Source organism: Diprion similis, chromosome 6 (assembly GCF_021155765.1).
Source record: "Diprion similis isolate iyDipSimi1 chromosome 6, iyDipSimi1.1, whole genome shotgun sequence".
Classification (NCBI taxonomy): domain Eukaryota; kingdom Metazoa; phylum Arthropoda; class Insecta; order Hymenoptera; family Diprionidae; genus Diprion; species Diprion similis.
In genome coordinates this window covers 9,151,021-9,168,515 of record NC_060110.1, presented here as the reverse complement: position 1 = coordinate 9,168,515, position 17,495 = coordinate 9,151,021, and the positions used below count along the sequence as shown (strand labels likewise).

Below are 17,495 nucleotides of genomic sequence, written 5' to 3'. Positions count from 1 at the left end.
TTTACCTGCGAAACTGCCCTCAGCCTCAGACATTCATTTCAACATAATATTATTCTCAGGTAGACATATGTATAGAGAGAACGGTCCAACTTGTATTACATCCGCAACTGTAAGCTAATTACCGACTACTGCATGTAACGATAGCAGCGCTAGTTAGTTACTGTCCTACCGAGGGCGTCTAACTGCATCGCGGATGGCATAGAACCTACAGCATAAATATTTGAAACTTTATGAAATGTTGGCGACGACGATCTAATTGATAACGGATGAATCAACTCCACTGCAGCATCATGCGACTCCGTACGGGGATAATAATTACTGGGGAGAAATGTAATGGGACATAAGTTTCAATAAATTTTCCCAACTGAAATAAAAGGAACTTTGAAGTGCCTCGATTCCGCATTAATGTCATTGAAGAGTTATACGGTCCTTGGGTCAATGTGGTCATATATCGTGGGGCTGATTTGGAGTAAGTAAGAGGACAAGAGCTTGCTAGGGTAAAGCCAACTGTGGGGGAGGATTTGAAAAGAAGGAAGTTGCAGAAGGAGCTAGAACTGGTTTATAGAGAAAGTGGCAGCTAGTACCGCTACCGGCAATATACATCGGATAACAAGTTCTTTGAAGTAAACTGTGGTTATCATGTGAAACTGAAGGCAGCCGAGATACTCGATAGCGTACATTCAATGTAATTGTATCGCCATAATTGCAGGCTAGTAAGTCTACAGTATTGATTCAGAATAGTTACGAGAAATCTCTTCAGCCCGTAAAGGGTGGTGAAAATTTCAATCTTCTAGACCTTCAACAATGCCGGGCAATTTTAACGTTGATCATTGGTTGCTCGTGTTCCGGTCGTGAACCCAACGATTAACAATCAGTCAAACAGATGGTCTATAAACAACTGTTGTAAGTAGAACGAGTACTAAATGCCAACGTCAGGACGTACTCTGACTCAGAGACGTTATTTTCGTTAATTGCTCTCTGCAATTTACGGTAAAATTCCTATACTCACGTGGCTTTTAAATCCCTGTCACATTGAACTCGACATTTTCGCAGAGACACACGGTCCGATTGTGTACCCCATAATCCCCTATTTTCTTTTCCTCCTCGCTGCTGCCTACTCAAGCCTGCCAACGAAATGTCAAAAGCAAAAATCTGTCCTGCCAGTTCGTTTCTTTTGCACAGTTTTTCACTTCGTGTCATACTTCTACATCCAAAAGCGCACTGTTGCCTGATGTAACACTTTACGCCGAAAACGCTCAATCTTAATGCTTCGACTCTGCAGCTGCACAAAATTTATGTTCAACTTCACTCTGGATACTCAATATTCAATAGATTCTATCGAGAGCGGTTTCAATTTCGTTCCGCCGCCACCGCCTTTGGTCTCAGCGGCTTCAAGTCGATCGTGGCATTTGCGATTGCCAGCAATTTGAATATTTCGGCGACAAAATAGAAGGAAAAAGTTTCTTTTATCGAAAGTTACGATGGCGGCTGATATCGAGCTCTGATGTTCCGTCTTGAAGCAAAGTATTTCATACCTTCAAGTCAATCTGAATCCATTGATATATCGAGAATTTACGAACCATGCGACAGTTTTTTATTCGCGATAATTTTTCCGTGTCATGATTCAATTTGAAAAAATTTACCCAAAATATTATTTCAACTGTGTACGTAGTGCTTTCGACAATTTACCATACTTGTATGCCTGAGACGTTTCAATTTGTTGCGGCCTTAAAATGCATCGCTCTCTTTGCAGACGGCTTACAGCTCGTAAATATATCGCGTGTGGGATAGGCGATGAATAATGAGACGAGGAAGCGTTTCGAATTAATTAGTGCAACATTACTCTTGCGCCCCGGAACTTTAAATCACAATATATTATAGATAAAACACATTAATTATGAACGTTGATTTTCTCGAACGGTTCATAATGCAGGTACAGGCTACTGAACTAATCCGATAATTTCATCATATTTTATCTATCAACCATCCGTCCGTGTTTAACGTCAAGCCTTGACGCACAGCTGGTGGTTTAATAATTGTTTTACAAGATGGCGTATTAAAAATCCCCTTCTTTTCGTGACAGCCATTTTTGATACGGTGTTAACCAAAAGTGGTCAATTTAATTACTGCATAGTTGCCTATTCCAGCCCTACTGGATCTTTCTAATAGAGTTGGAACTACGGCTTACAAACGTAAAGAAGAAAATTGCCTTTTCTACATCTAACTTACAATCATTGGTTACAGGGTTCAGATACACGCTTCCGTTCTCTTATTCTGTGTCAATCTTGATTAACTTCCCATAGCATCAGTTTGACAAGCAGTCTGAAATTCCCCAATGATGTCAGCCGCGCATATCGCACAATTCCTCGCGTTCAAGATTCGGTTTTTCAACGTGTTCCGTCAACGGACATTCAACCAATTTTCATATTGCGACACGGTGATCGCGTGCTTCTTCGACGGTACCCGGGATAGAACGGAGACGGTCGAGGGGTGAGAAGCGGCGGATCTCTGTGTTGGGGTTCTGGGATTCCAGGAGGTGCAGAATGTCGACGGTGTCGCGTGAGCGCGTCCCGCGCTTGGATGGTATGTCACCCCTGATCAATACATTCTTCTACGCCTCGCCGACTTCGTCCGTTCCCTGTAGGTAGCAGGTCTCACGATCAGCCTGGTAGGCCCTTTCTACACCTCTAGGCTTGATTCAACTAAGGAATAGCCAAGCAGTGGTGAACGCCATGGGAAACGGTGGTTGGTATTGGGGCTGCCTATCTGATTGCGAATAGAGACAATCAGGACCGGTTTATACCGCAAGCGAAATACCGTGTCTACTCGAGGCTGCAGGGGTTTTATCTCATACTCTTGGCTGAAGCAAATCTAACAACAAATCTGACCCGAGGCATTGATTATTGAGCCTTGAGATAGAATAGTAGCTCTGCTGCTAAGGTCATTTTCATCTATGCCTGATATACGTCTTCATCTACGACTGTAACATGAAGCAGTTGCTCTTGTACCTCTTTCAAGTGTTCGTCAACATTTCTGATTAACTGAGATGAGAATGCTGTAATTTCTGGAAGTAAAAGTGCTTCCCATTATTGGGTTAATAACTTCACCTGCATCATTATCTCGTCATCTTATGATCTGTTGGTCATATACTCATAGTTGGATTATGCGTGTAGAAAGGATGCGTACAAACTGGTAGTGGGGATGCCACTGCATACTTCAGAAGGTATCATTAGTACAACTCGACAAACAATGCACCGTACCGAACCAACCGTGGGAGTACGTGTGCTTGATGGACATGGGCAGTAGCAGTCGGTACGTAACCACGTATACCTACCCGTCTATTGAAAGCATGTCCATTGAAAAGCAAGTCCACGGGGGATTTTTAATGTAATGAATCATGAGTTGTGTACTGCCATGTGAGAAGTGCGGCTTAAGAGATTAGCATTATATACCTATATATATACATATATATATCATATGCACTTGTGCGTAAACGTGACCCGAAAAAGGAATCAATGTCAGTCTATAACTAGATGAAAGCTAAAAATAACCGGTTTGTCAAAACACATTCGTTTCGCTCCATAAAGATTCATGAATTTCATAAATTTTGACAAAGCGAGTCAAGCCACCCACCTCTCACCCCTCGGTGTGATGAGCTTGGTGCGCGTTAGAAATTGGCCCAGATTACACTAGATCCAAAGGGCGGAGACGAAAGTCGACCACGTTGGAGCGACTAGAGTTGAGCGGAGGGGTTGACGGATGGGGAGACCGCGAACCGTTAAATTAGTCACTACATCCTACACTTCGAAACCGAGTCTTGAACGCACCTTGAACATCTCGCGGGAAACAACGCAGATGGTGAATCTGGATTTTTGGCGAAAGTGCGAGATCAAACAGTGGAGAAGAAGAGAATAACGAAGGCGGAAAGTGAAATGCGGAAGGAGAACCAAGAGCAATTAAGCAATTCATAATATTCCGTGGGAAAATACTTGTCGGTCTTGTGTGGGAGGCAGGGGATTATATTATGCGTATGCAAATGTGCATAACGCGTTTTTACTCCGAGCATCGCATTCGGAATCCATCATTGACGTCATGTTCGAACGCATTGAACCACAAGTGCATATGAATTTAGTCATGTATATAATTAAATAAACAGGATATCAATTTCTCTACTGACGGTCAGTTAATTGAATTTACCGCTTGAGCCCCAGCTTTTATGCAACGGTATTCTATTCTATTTGTCAATATAATTGTAAAATTTTGAAATCCGTGACAGTCTATTAACGTACCTTTCTGTATTTTAATTCAAAACCATCGTCACATTGAATAAAGGTTGAAAACGCTGATAATTTTCAAATTTTTCTTTTTTCTCTAATTATCTAGTTTCGAAATTTTTCAGTTCCGTAAGAGTATGGAAAATTTGAAAAGTCACGCCAAAAAGAGTCAAGTTACAGAATGCAGATCAGTGTCACCCTCTCAAACCTTCTATTGTTAGCTTCTACGTGAGCGGTTTTTTCCAAAGTATTTTGTACGTACTTAAAAAATTATTACACGATTATTGTCAATATTTCCAATTTGAGCAAAAATTTTGCCATTGCTTTACATTGAATAAAGTCGGCAAATAGCCGCAGTAGCGTAAAATGGCCGTGTGGGTGGTACATATATACATATATATATATGCAGAGAGATTTTGCAAGCATGGTTCAAGACGCGTATGAAAAGTTGCGGATAGGAAAATCGTCGGAGGTCGGTCGGCACATATTGCACGTGTGTGTTCTTCCAGCAAGCTTATAGCGTGTTTGTGCGTAAGCTTAGGGCTAAGTCCCCCGATGTAATAACATGCATGCACGTCCCTAGCTAAACTTTGTAACGAGCGCTTTATACAGGCCGTTTTCCTTCCCCCCCCCCCCCCCCCCAACTCACACCCTTGGTGTTATCCGCTGCCGCTACTCCTCTCTGCAGAATCCACCCATGGTAGGACCAAGCCTCCCCCCCCCCCCCCCCGCCGCTCACCGACAAGGCGAGAAAACTTCGCCTGCACCTAAACGCAATATCCATGGTTTACCTTGTGCCTACATATATATGCCGCGAACAGCGGAGATGAAAAGCGTCCAAAATCTTCGTGTTATCACTTTGCACCACCGGCTCGAAGAACGCACGGCAACTTTCACCTGAGCCAATTACGCGTCCTTGGAAATGATCTTCTCGAATTTTACGGACGTGCCAAGTGTGACAAAAATGGAGTGGCGCTCTCCCCGGTGTGTCTATGTACTGGTGTAACATGGCGGGAAATAAAATATTTGAGTAAAAACACACCGAGGATCATGACGACGAGGAGGAGCGGATTGACGGATAGACGATTGGTGGGTCGGATCGACGGACGGATTGAGGTGAGGCGAAAAGGAGAGAGGCGAGAGTGGAAGAGGACGAGAGAACGTGCCGCGAGTGACAGGTCATTTTCCGGAGCAACGCACCGCCATCCCTATACATACTCTTCAGTCCCCCTCCGCCTACCAGACCCCCGCGCCCCCACACCCCCTCGCCCCCTTGCCATCAGCCTCCTCTTTGCTGGATCACGGACGGTCTAACCTCCCCTGAAGCAATCCTCAATACTCCGAGACCGATTTCACGCCGTAATAATGCGCCCATTCCGATACCTTATTCGATCTCTCTAACGCCCCTGTAGATCCTGGGGATCTGTGTTAGGAATCACGTTTTCCAAACTTCGACTGCAACACGTGAGCGAATTGATTAGGTCCTTGTAGTTTTCGTTGAATGTAATCGTCTGCTGATAAAGTTTTTAGGTAACGAATTATTGGCCACGGTGATGACGGCTAGGATAAAAGGCTGTCGGCAATTTAACTGCCGTTGACACGATTGAACGAAAGATATTTCTTGAGGAAATTAATTTTCAAGACTTATTTCGTGCCGATCTAAGAGATTTATTTTTCAGAACAGTGTTTACGTGTGTAAATCCATCGTGAACAGCAGTTGCGTTAACACGAACACCAGCTTGGGGATATGAGTCAGGTTTATACAGATCGAAATACACTATGATTGCTGGATTTAGGAGAAAGTTCCGAAAATCCCTGGGCTCTAGGCGTTTACGGTTCCTTGCATAGTGAAACTACGTTTCACCAACGGGGGAACAGAGGGACGTGGTGGTGGCGGGTTTGAGGGATGAGTGAAATTCATCAACCTTCGTCGCGGAATGAAAGCTTATACTCCTCACTTTTTTCCTCCACCTTAGTCCTCGCTTCGTTCATCTACCCCTTGGCTCCCCTGCCGTATGAATATTACCAATAATGTTCTATTCACTTTGCAATTTCGACCCACCATTCCGCGCATGATTGGGAAAATATTACCAAAATACCTATCCGCGCGGCTTGGAGGGGTTACAGTACACCGATGTGTAAACTTAGGAGATGCTCTCGAGTTCCAACTGAGTGGAAACGGCTGTTCGCCAATTTTACGCGAAATAACAGGCACTGCAGGATCAGACAAGTAGATCCTCTCCACATTCGTACACGCCCTCATGACTGTACCACCTGAAGTAACGGGATCGCAAAGGATCCGCTAACGCAACCCACCATTGTTATATACGAAGGTTAGGTAATCCGTTAAAGGAGCCACTCCTGAGCCTAACCACACGTGATACATACGTATCCATAATTTGACGACATCGTCGGAGTCGCAATAAAAGTACGCTCAGATTTTCCGCGTCAAATCTCTCAGATCAGTTCAAACGATTATCGAATAACCTGCACGTGTACGATATCAAGTCTGATTCCTCAACGTCAAATTCCAACTGTTTTCTCGGACAATCTAAGTTCAAGTCTTCCGGGCATCGAATTGCACAACCACCGATATCCTATGGCTACCTGTCACACATGCCCATCGAGCTCGAAACAATATTTGTATCAGTTCCAGTCCACCCTCAATATTCTCACTGTCTATCCTCAGTTATTAGTTCCAATTCACCCCAAGATTTGGTGAACCTCGTTCGCTCCCCAGCAAGTGTTGTGGAAACTCGACGGTTCTGCGCACGTCTTTCCCAAGATACTGGGATGGACCACCATCATCGGCAGAGAGCGCAACCTGGCCGTGTTTATGGCTCTGTTTACTCGCATTGATGCTGTCCAAACAGTGGCCAGACACGTACGGGGCTCCTTTGGATCTCTCACGGCAAACAAAATATCGTTTTCAACGAACTACACCTTATGTACCAGGCTAAATCCCCGGCGTCTCCGGCAGCGCGTACCGTGCGACCGCGATTGGAGCTACAGCTCGAAATACTTCGTAACTTGCACTTTATACTCGCTCGTGCAAGGAGTGGTGTTAAAAAATTCAATACTCCATCGAGCGTTCGTTTACCACTCATTACTTCGTGGCATGAACCGCTGCACTCTTCGTTCGAGTAATATCAGTCAATCGTAACGTATGGTAAGTGGACAATGAAAAAACCGATATACACTTGCTTCGAGCCACGTATCAAAGGATCCCTCCGATCGATGTAATTGGCGACTCGTACGGTGCATGCATCGCCGTCAGGCAAAAGCAATATCGCATGCTAAAATTCCCCGCGCGTGTGAGTGTGTTTTCCGCGAGCTTCAGAGAATGAACATCTCGCCTTGACCCCTGTTCCTCGCGTTATTGCTGTGTTGTGAGGCGTAGGTACACGTTGTATCGGTTTTTGCTAGATAATAACGTTATAATGGGGTCAATATATTAGTCTTCGTTCCACGACGGGAATGAAACGAACTAAGCGAGAGGCTGCGCCGAAGCGCCGCGCCGGGGTGAACGACGAGGGGGATGAGGAAATTATAAGATGCGGCGGCATGCCGGCATCACTCACTCCGACAAGCGAAACCTGGCCTGAGTAAACATCTTTCGCGGGAATACGGCGAGTAAAAAACGTGTCACTGATTCTCTTTCCTCTCTTCTGCCGCTTCCCCGTCCCACCTTTCCTCTTACTATTTTTAGAATGGGGAATTTTCTCCTGAGCCAGGAGACTCTGACTCAATTGGGATTTCATTGCATCGGATTCGTGAATTTTTCGAATAGATTTCCGCACGTACCGAAGTGTAATCCTTCCGCAGAATATTCTCGCATCAGGACGTCCGTAAAAATGATGCGATCGATGGGAGATGTGATACGTAGCTACAGTTACTAACTGCGCATTACTTGGTACCGAATCACAAATTGCCTGACCGTCCGGTCGTAAGGAAGCAATTCTTAGTTAAAACGTATATTATGATACCAGACACTAATGTGCTTGCAGAAATATGGAAGTATATATATCAGCGTCTAATGCAGGCATATAAAGATCCTGCAACATACCGAGTTTGCGATTTTCCCGAACGTAAATTTATGAGACATTCAATTCTTGTAATTGTCAATATCCTGTATAGTGAGCGTAAAGATTTTCGACGAGCAAATTTACGTGAAGATGCATTCCGACGTCTAAGATATATCACGATGGGTATACATTGCTAAAGTTGTGCGAAAACTTGTGTGTAGCTAACGGCATCCAAAATGTATACATACACATGTATACATATATTGTGTATGTGTTATATAGGTGTAATATGTATACATTGGTTGCCATTAGATCAGGCCTCAGTTATCACGTCTAATATTTCTTCGAGAGCAATAAAAACTTGAGATTATATACTGTGTAACTTGTCCAGGGGATCATACTTTGTCACTTTCTCTCCGTCCTCGAAACTTTTCTCGTCCATGACAGCTCTACGTGACGGACAGACGCAGTTATAATGCTCGGTAAAGGGCGGAGGTAATTTGGGAGCGAAGTTTCAACAGCCCTAATATTACATATCTCGTGTGGAATTAATTTCACCATTATTTGTTGAAATGCGTTGGGAGCATCCCTTGCACAGATGGATCCATTTCGCTCAATCTCCTCTCATATATTTCCTATAAAAACAGATTCGCTCTTGCGGTGGGACCGGAGCTGCGAGTTACGGAGGGGAGATTATACGTGAGCATCCACGTTCCACCTTACATGTTTCCACACACGTGAGCGGACGCACACGTGGAGATCCCTTCTCGTACCCGTACCCGGACTCGGGCTGTATCTCCGAGACACGTTATTCAATTAGAGACTAAGAGGTTCAGCGCTGACGGTGGGCGGAAGGCGGAAGGCGGAAAGCAAAGGAACTCACCCTGCTCGTTCGCCCTCTCTGCAACGCTCCGAGATGGAGTCATAGAAAGACAAAACCTCCCTCTGGATCGGGATTCTATACAGAGGGTGGCAGACGCGTGGCCGAGGTTCAAGCCGGGGTTCGGGACGGAACGGGGGTTCGGTGTATTGAATTATAGACTGCGTGGATCTGATTGAGAGCGACTTCGGGCCACGGATTACGCGGCAACTACCGCTAAAAGGATCCACCGCCTTGCCAAACCTGAGACTAAGGAATCCACGCTCGGTTGATTCTCATACACCAACACCAACCAAAGTCACGTGACGCTCTGATCTGTAGCGCCGAACTTGAGGAGAACATTCACGAGTCGGTGATCCCCGAGCATTTCTGCAGCAGGACCTCATGTCGAACAATTGTAATTGCAAACTAAGCTTCGATTGCCTTTCCGGTCAGAATATGAACCCTTTTTCTTGTGTCGAAAAAAGAAAAGAAAATTTCTTCTAGCGTGCACGAGTTAGGAAGTCTGACCTGCATCGACGGAAAGAATTCTGGGAACTGAAATGAAGGCAAGAAATGAAAAACAAGGAAGCTTGCATTTTACGTCCCCCTTTGAATTTGGGCTAACTGTGTTATTTTGTTGCTTCTATTCACATTCTGCAGAGATAAACAGATACTTTTGAACCATTCGAATTTCCCTCGAGGCTCGAGAGAGAAGCGGAACCCGATGTCAGGCACCACCTTCGCCTCATCTGCCGCACTTGGATTTCTGAATTAACGCCAATGTCACTGCGCTGACTCTGTATTCACGTATTTATATATGGGGCGAGTCAGTTGATAAGGACCTCAAGCTCCCGATGCGACTGTTGCGCCGTGATCGATATATGCTGAGATGCGAGTATAAACGTTCAACCCATTGAATTCTGGTGGACAAAATCATCCAATTCGCCGCGAACTCACACCTTTAAGAAAAATGTGTAAAAGTAAAACTGCATCGAGCTGCCAGGAGCTTTGAGTGGCAAGTTTCAAGATCATTCAATCGGACGAGTCCACCATTATTACATTCACACCTTGATTCAAGTTTCCACACGGATATATATGTACATGTATATGTATAGCGTGATGTGGAATTGCTCCTCCCTCTTTGGTTTTACTGGCCATACCGCTATTCCATCGACTCGTTGAGCCTGAGTGGCTAAAATGACGAAGTTTCTCCGACAGAAGAGATACTATCGTCACTTATCCACCCATTCACTCTGGAATATGCTTACATACTTTCTTCGTGTTTATTTTCACGATCTCTGTTTCATACCTCATCTTTCTTCGAATTGATCACCGTAACTCGTCATTCCAAGATGTCTACTTAATGATGTTACCACTGCCTGTCTCACCCTCGTACCTTACTCAAGCAGACACGACGACATGTGTAATTATCTGATATCACTGCATTAATACCGTCTCTGTGCTATGCGCGTGCCGTGCTTTCAGACAAGATTCGTTTCAATTTGCTCTTTCGCGAGAGATCCTGTCTAGGAACTTCCAGGTGAATATAAGCGAAATAAATGAAGAAATAAAAGTACTAGGATAAACTGGCTTTTTAAGAATGCCACAATCGCAAGGTAAATACCACTTCAAACTACCTTTCCTCGAATACCGCAAGGCGTGGAATTATCTCGTCATTGTATAAATGCATAACAACGGGGCGGGCACTTTGTTGGGCGACGTCCTTACCTAAAATATGGAGGTTTCACTAACTGCTCCTGGAGTAAGGAGTAAAGGGGGTATCGGGAGCGTCTTACATATTGTAGAGGCACTGCATAAATGCATATATTCATGTACCACTACTCGATGCTTTCGGGTACGAAATTTCCCCCCGCCCGTCCAAACCAGTTATGCAAACCCGGATGCACAATTCATTAGTTGTGTAACACGCAAGTGTTTATTGCTCCCCAGTTTATGGAATTCGTTTCGTAATCTCTCTACCGGTCTGCAGGGTTCGACCGTCGCGTAACTGCGTGGATGTATCCATTGAATTTCACATACAATCACTGTGGTACACTGTACTTCAACGAAAGCTCTGTAAATGCAATTCGCAAACCCATAGCCTGGTGACGTAAGGCGTATACGGGGACATGGAACCCAAAGCGCGGTGAAGACAACCTCAGGTAATAAGTATAATAAATATTTTTCAACTGAAAAATTGAAAAAAAAAAAAACAGAGTGAGTCCAGAAGATTTGTAAAAAAAAAACAACTTTCATGTATAGGCGCTGGCTGATAGATGTGCGTTTTCAAAAGTTTCGCTAGGAAGTTGTGCGTAGTTTCTACGGATTGTAGTTGATTGTAGGCACCCTAGCTATCGTCGAGTTAGCCTGTCTTTGGCACCTTATTAAGATCGATCATAACTTGATTCCAATTTATCGATCCAGCGAGAATAGGAGAGTTCTCTACTCCAATAAGCAGACCGTGCAATGATAACGAGAAAAAGTTCATACAGGGTATATAGATGTATAGCTCAAACTGTCATCATTAAAATGGAATTAAAAGTGTTAAGTGACGCTTCAGTTCTCTTCGGCAAAAGGTGAAACGGAAGCTTCTTTTCTTGAAATGAGGCTTAGATCTTGAATACAACGCTTCAATCTTCGATTCATCTAAGAAGTTGCAGCCAGAAGTAAAATAGGTAGGATAGGACTTGCAGAGAGTGGGAAAGAAAACGAAGTAGAGACGGTATAGTCTGGAAACTTTATCCACTTTGCATGCTGATGGTCGGCGATTCGGAAGACAAAATGGCGCGTGGAGCATCAATGGGGATCGCGATTCCCTCGAATCGATTCCCTTTGTTCCTGGACGTTCGAAACTTTGTAGCCGATTTACGAGCGTTGAAGTCACCGACCTTTACGAAGTCCGCGATAATCCAACTGCGCTGAAAGATTATAAGGGGCTCGTTACTCGATATTCTGGAATCTCGAGATTTCTGTTAAGACCAACAATGCTAAGGTCAGTGCGAAAATCATTTCAATTTTATTCCATCCTCAGCATTCCAAGAAATCGCTGCATCCCAGCAGGGCCAGTCTATATTTGGGATTCGTCTTAAAACAATGTTATTCACTTGAAAAACAGCACGGTCTAGCGCAGCACGCCCCAGGTTCACAGGGGTTCTCGGTGTGTTGATGCCGAACGAGGGTAGAGAGGTAACTTGGGAGTCGTTAGGGAGACTGGTTGAAAGGGGTAAGAAGCCAAATGCTCATAAAGAAGGTCAAACGGGTCGTAAACGCCTAGGAAATACCGAAAGCCCGGAAGACCGACGGCCCATAGGACCTGCGGTAAAGCCAGTCTCGAACGAAGATCTGGATGAATACCCCGCGCCTTTTCACCTCCAGGTTATACAAGCTGCATGAGAAAGCTCTTCTACACCCTATGCATAGGTTCCGTAATGAATTCCACAATGGTACCTTCTAGTTGCCATACTTGTGGCGTTTGATGCGATTTCGGATACATATTAATAGATTTGACCCACGAAATTTTTATCGGAGAATCTTATTTTCTTAGCATTAGATGCTGTCGTTTCTTTATTTATCGATCTATTTTTTATAGAAAAACAACTTTTAAGATAGCGTCTCAAGTAGTGTTTAAAGTGGAGAAGCCCATCCTCCTCGTGAAGAGGAAGACGGGCAAAGTGCTGGGATCTTGGGTGGTGTACTTGTAGAACGCAGTAGATAAAGGCCATGGACAAGTTGCGCAGTAGCTTATCGTGAGTAATATGCATTTTGTGGGTGGAAGTCGGACAAATACTTCACGTTAGTCAAACTACGTGTAAGGAAGATGAGCGATCTGTTATACGAATAGCTGAGACATTTGGCGCTTGGATTTCTAGCCACGCTCTAAACTAACCTCAACGATGTGAGCTAGATTAGTAAATCTAATTACATTAATCAAGGTTCTCCCAGCCGTACGCAGCTTCTTACTCCACGCCATTTGATCAGGGAGTATCGCGAGCAATTTCGCGCGGCACCGCACCCAGCGGATGATTCTCGATTACTTCACCATTTTCGACGTCAAATATCTCATCGCATCTCTTCAAACCCATATTGAATTACTCTGGCTAATTTCCATATCACAACGAATGAGGAAAACATTTGTCGATAAATCGAGAAACCAAGGTCTTCCAATCATTAACGGTAATCAGCTAGCACGCAAATAAATAAGGTATATTTGGATAGTATGATTTGATCACAGTGGTGTAGACCTCGATGATCTCCGAAAGTTCAGTCTAATGGAGGCCTAATTCACTTCATGTAAGTTTCTGCTTTGGTACGTAATAACATGTGATCGTATTACCTTGTCGCATTAGCCTTAAAGTCCATAACAATGTTACCTGAATCCAAAATATCGGTTCAACGAAGATGTATTCTGATGCTTTGAGCCGATGGTTTTGTCTGTCGTAAGATGAAAATCGAGATCGTTACTGCGAAGTTCGATAAAAGCGTGGACCAATACCGGGTTCTAGGAAAATTCCTGGGAAATATAACACTCAACCAGCAACCTCTGCCCCGCGGCTGCACTTGTGTACGCATGAAGGTTTTCGCAAATCGTATCAGCCTAATTCATATTCAAAGAACAGATCGTATTTGCGAATGAAGAAACGAGCGAGCGAATAACGGTTTAGATCAACGGAGTCGAACAGAGGCAAGTCTCTCTCTGATTTCGCCTCGTTAAGCTCTACACTGTGACTGAATTTTCCATGATTCATATCAAAGATTTCAAAATTCAATTCGGCATAGCGTATTGCATCGCTTTTCTCCCTAAGTACATGAATTTCAAAATGAATTTCAGTCGAATTTTGCCAAGAGAAAAGACTTGTCTCCACAACCCAGCCATTACTCTGTAACATTTTTATTAAAATGATGTATCCCCTTTATACTTTTACCCCATAACTTTTGCAGGAGCATAATAAACAATCTAATCCAGTCCAATTTCTGATTAGAGCTACGAATAAACGACTTTTCCATTCGCCCAAACTCCAATGTGTCATTCTCCAGTGTGAATGGTACTTGAGAACGTTTACCGATGACAATTTTTTTATTCTTCCACTCCCATTGGAATTGAAAATTGGATCTCATTGTTCTTTTTTATTATACATTGGTAAGGACGACAGCGTGTAAAACAATGAAATTGCTTGTAGCATAATTGGTGCATCAATGGAGAAACCTTGTTACAGTAAACGTTCGAAAACGAACATGGTAAAGCAGGTACTCCAAGTTTCGTGTTCAAGTATTGTGTACAGGAATACGTAGCAGGTACACCTCGGGATTTTGTTAACTTGGAGAAAATCTCCGTCAATTGCGGTAAATATTCATTTGGCATCCCGCACCTTACTTCGACGCAATGAAAGGCCTGAAATAATCGGCTCAAGTGTACCGCAGGGTTGGGGTGAAGGACTACTTTTGTTAGTACACGTGCCTCTTGAACTCTGTAAGCCGCCGTTTTCCCCGCTCCCACGATCCCCGTCCTCGTCGCTGGTATTTCAGCCATTGAGGCAAGCAGATCAGTTTCTATGGAAGCAAATAGCGAGCCGCTTGCCTCGATGCTATGTCCATACTTATACAGGTACGCAATTCATCGCCATGTCTAAAGGGGCAATATTCCACCCTTAATTGGTGCGTATCAGGACGCCGACGAATCGTAAGACGAGTCAGCTATTTTGGACTCTGGACCTCGTTCTCGTACCAATTCTTACTGTTTCCACCGAACCCACCCCCCCTGCCCTGCCACCCGCCTCCGGATCTATCCAACCTCCTGAAGAATGCTGGGTAACGAAGGTACGCGGCGTAAACATAATTAGGTCATCGAATATTCCCATTGAATTCTGCAAAATATTCCGCGCTTGTCACAAGAGGCGGAAGATTAAGTCGCAGCTCCCGGAATTGAAGTGGTACTCATTCAATCTGCACGTTGCTCATCCGTGAAAAGTATTCTGCTATCGTTTCTGTTAAGTCCTTAAGTTTTTTTTCTCTTATTTTTCCATTTCGCAGTCGGTCAACCAAGTAATTGCATGGTTGGTATATATGAAAAACACTCACGCGAGAAATATTCGACGAATAAATAAATTGGGCGGTTTGTTTGCCCGTTTCTCTACTCCGGTGTTATTGGTTGATTGAACGTTGTTGCTCCGCTTCAATTATCGAATCAACCTGATTAATGAACGTTTGATATATTAGCATTATTATTCAAACGCACAGCCACTCATATAATTGTGAAAAATCAAAAATGCTCGTAAATAGTATTATTAGAAAAGGTAGGCCACTCGAAAAATCTTGGTGGTACTCAAAGGTAACACGATTTGTTGCAATATTTCCACGGATTATGGAAATAGCGATATTCGAACATCAAGGATGCTTGAAACCGACGTTTTCAATCGTTTTATGGAAGTGATATTACTTCGAAACAATAGCTGGTTTCGCAATGAGTGGAAATAATTCCAGTTCTCAGTAATAATCAACATCATTCTGCATCATTCCAAATGTGTACTTGAAGTGAGGTACCTATGGCAATAGTATTTGATTTCACGCTGTCGATTTTATTCTATTCAATAGCAGAGATTCGCGTTGGTGATTTATTTCATTAGTGTCTTTTGCAATCAAGTTTATTTGATGATTTTTCAATCGTTAAAAAAGAAAAAAAACAACAGCTTATTTAAAAAAAAAATATCCGCTTGACTTTTTACCAACGAAAATTAAGACGTGAAATAATCACTTCAACGGAACTTGCAATCATTGAAGAGAATCATTATTTTCAGCATCAAGGCTGTCCGCACGTACGTGATTCAATCTTCATGAATTGATAAAACCTGTTTCGGCAAAGTAGCGATGTACCAGTTTGAATGAAAGTATTTTGTGTCACGCTCACTTCAATCTCATTTCATTCGCTATTTAAAATCGTCCTCACACATGCACTCACACTCGCGTGCAATGTTTACCTGTCCGTCTCTACCTCACATTCATGTACATTCATGTACTGTTTACTGTCTCAAAATCACAGCTGTGTATCATTTGTGTATTCTCTCGTCTTTGTAACCCTCAGTTGTCCTTCTGATCTCTAGCGGTACGGTTCGTGTTACGTGCAGAAATAAAGCACGTCTTTTGTTCGTGATATATGAAAAATGTTTAATCATCATCGCGAGTCACTCGCCACTGTTCTCTATCACTGATTCGCGGATCCCACATCAAACAAAACCGATTGTAATAAAAGTATTAGAACAATAAAAATCTAACCAGCAACAACACGAGTGTAATAGTAGATTTTTATCTAAATCGTAATTATTTAAAATTCGGGTGGTGTTACGTGATCTGTGACCAACCTCGGTAACGGAAATCCGTCATTATTACGTCAAGAGTGTTGTGTAGTATTACCGAAAGTGGTGAATGCTGATCACGAAGTGCGGTGGGCGGGGATTGCGGCTTTCGGGAACACGTGACACGCGAAAAATCCGTAACGGGGTTCGTGTGATTTTGTTGCGGTTCACTCAACCCTACGAATACCTACCACGAGTCACCGACACGCGAGTCACACTATAACAAAATAACTTTGCGTCAGCTTTGTTTTCGGATTTTGCCAGGACACCATAAATGCTTGTCAAAGCCAGCATTTTCATCCACTCGACGCATTATCTACGCGTCATTTTTATTCACGTATCACGGCAAGGTTGACGCTACTGTTTTGAACTCTTACCGGAAGGTTTTACAAACGATCCAGTAGTGAGAAAATCTTGTTTGGAAGAGACTATGAGAGGTCGGGACGGGTGTATTGATTTTCTCGAACATGATCCGCAGCTTATGCCCGCTAATTAGTTACAATATCAAGTCTGTAAAGAAGTTTTAATTGCCTGCAACTTGATCCTGGAAAGCACTCGGTTGTTTGCGCGCTCTTCTAGAATATCACAAAACAAGTTCGTTTCCTATCGCTCTAAGGGCTGACGACGAGCGTGGGATGGAGGAAAAATCTGGGCATCGTGTTTCACTGGGTTTATAATTATAAATAGTGCGATTGTAAATTTCCGATTGGTGTCGATATCAACTCAAGCATGCGATAAAGTCGAAACGCAGTATGACCCGTAACAGTCAACATGGTGTCGCGTGATCGCAGCTTGCATAATACGCATCTTCGACGTCGTCATATCTTTCGCCGATCGCGAGCCATTCTGTTTGTCATTGGAAAATCGAAACGGATACCTGCCGAGAAACCGGTGGAGAAGGCTTGTTTTTGAGCTCGGTTACCCTGGGTGACGCGTTTTGCTGCTCCGCGTGGCTTCGCGTCCGTCCTCCACCCCCGCGTCCCTTTCG

At 43.6% G+C, this 17,495-nt stretch overlaps 1 protein-coding gene across 4 annotated transcripts in view; it reads left to right on the top strand.

Moving 5' to 3' along the window:
- Positions 1-17,495, top strand: part of LOC124407804 (CUGBP Elav-like family member 4) — a 514,861-nt gene that overhangs the window by 282,746 nt on the left and 214,620 nt on the right. The gene's annotated exons all lie outside the window — the stretch shown is intronic.